The sequence below is a fragment of the Triticum aestivum genome, chromosome 7D (assembly GCF_018294505.1).
Source record: "Triticum aestivum cultivar Chinese Spring chromosome 7D, IWGSC CS RefSeq v2.1, whole genome shotgun sequence".
Classification (NCBI taxonomy): Eukaryota; Viridiplantae; Streptophyta; class Magnoliopsida; order Poales; family Poaceae; genus Triticum; species Triticum aestivum.
This window is the reverse complement of record NC_057814.1, coordinates 468,273,846-468,276,211: the sequence shown is the minus strand read 5'-3', so window position 1 is coordinate 468,276,211 and position 2,366 is coordinate 468,273,846.

Below are 2,366 nucleotides of genomic sequence, written 5' to 3'. Positions count from 1 at the left end.
CGGTCAATCTTCCTCTCCTAACCACCTTAGGAAGCTATCGGTTTCCAACACACGTTCATTCTTTCTCTCCATGTTTCGATCTCTAAGTCTCTCAACTACACACCCCTTTTTCCACTCTGTTACCAAATGTATTTACCTCACACACCCGCCATTGCACCCCATGCAGAGCTCTCTCTCTCTCCCCTCTCCCTCTCACCCTCTCGCGCTAAATACATGCATTGCCTATCTAGCCCCCCAACCTCTCGTGCACACGCACGCACGTTCTATATCTAGGTCACTCCCTCGAGACTGTCTCACTCTTTCTTCCGCACGGCGGGCCACACTCGCTCAATCTCACTCTCTTTATCTAAGTCTCGTTTAACCTCGTTTCTTTCACACACAAATGATATATCTCCCTGTTCGGGCCTCGATCGACACACTCTATACTCTCTCACGCAGATTGTCTATCTAGGTCAGTCCGTCCAAGCCGCCGCCACTCTTTCGACCTCATGGTGCGCCACGCTCACTCAATCTCTCTCCCTCTCTCTCTCTCCGTATGTCTCGATTGACCTCGCTCTTTCTCGGATAAAAATGATATATCACCATGTTTGAGCCCAATTCGACCTATTCACATTGTATACTCTCTCACGCACATTGTCTATCTAGGTCACTCTCTCCAACCCGTCTCACTTCTTCGATCGCACGGCGACCCTATGTGATCGGTTGACCTTGCTTCCTCCCACGCACAAAATATATCTACACGTCTGTGACTAGATCATCTCTCAAGCTCTATCTTACAGCCCTCACCCTTATCAAAAAGCTCAATCGGACAATATCTCTCCAGAGCATATATATTTGTTCAATGAATGTCGGACCACACTCACTTTGTCTCTCTATCTATATGTCTCTCGATTGACCTCGCTTTCTCACACCGTATCTTCCACGCGTTGAAGCTACTACCTCTCCATCCCTCGGAAAGCCGGAGCTATTTACATTGCGAGGGGCACTCCAACCTTGGATTAATTTGTGTAGGCATTTATTCCGGTCGGTTTAGATTATATTTTCGTAGCATTCGGCCCACAACTACTCCAAACACCGTTGCAACCCACGCAACTCCCCTAGTTGATTTCCCTCTGGCTCGGTCATCGCTCTCTCGCACGTCCTTTCTCGCCTTCAACGTCGCACCATGGTATTATTAAAAAAACTATGTTGTTCTCTTTAATTATTATAAATAAGCTACAAAACTACACACCGATAGTCCACTTGGAATGGAACAAATTTCGACCCACAAATTAAAGTGCTACAAACTACACACCGAGGGGCCCACATGTCATGAAACAAATTTGGACCCATATACAAATTAAAAAATAAAGGATGAGGATCGAACATGCGGCCGGGCCTTCAAGCCGCACGTCAATAGGCAACATACGTAGAATAGCAATGTTTGTTGTACCCCCTTTGTTCACATAATGTTTTTATATTACCAGAGCCTAATTAATGGATAACATGTAATATTATTTTTAGTACTATTCGCCTTCACTTACTGGTGGGTTCCATGTGTGCTCTCTCTCTCCCCCCTTCTGCGTTTAGACGCACGGGCAAACAGGAAGAACTCGCGGGCGATGTTGCCGTTGACCATATCTGGACACGTTCACAAGTCACGGCACCAGTTTCACGTACTGGCAGCACTAGTCAGTGTCTACGTGTGTAACACCCCGGATGTAACTTTCCATATTTGTAACTCCAACTCTTGCCATTTTCAGATATGTGTTATGATATTCCCTTCGTGGTCAGGTTTTGTCTTTCGTTTTGCATTTTGTTCTTGTCATGCATTTCATATCATGTCATCATGTGCATTGCTTTTGCATACGTGTTCGTCTCATGCATCCGAGCATTTTCCCCGTTGTCCGTTTTGCAATCCGGCGCTCCTACCTCCTCCGGCGCACCCCTCTTGTTTTCTTTCGTGAGCGGGTGTCGAACATTCTCGGAATGGACCGAGGCTTGTCAAGTGGCCCTAGTATACCACCGGGAGACCATCGGTCAAGTTTCGTTCCATTTGGAGGTCCTTTGGTACTCCAACGGTTAAGCGGGTAACCGCAGATGCCTTCTCTGTGTTGCAGCAAAACCCGCCTCAAAACCAGCCCAAAACTCCTCTACCTCTCTTCCATGCTCTAGATCGTTCGATCACGATCGTGTGGGCGAAAACCGCACCTCATTTGGACTCTCCTAGCTCCCTCTACCTATAAATATGTGTCTCTCCTGAATTTTTCTCGCAGTCCCAAACCCTAACCATCTCCTCACCGCGGCCGGACACGTCCGCCGCCGGCCGGACGAAGCCGCCGCCGCCCTCGCCCAATCGGCGTCCGCCATGTGGCGTCGTCCGCCAC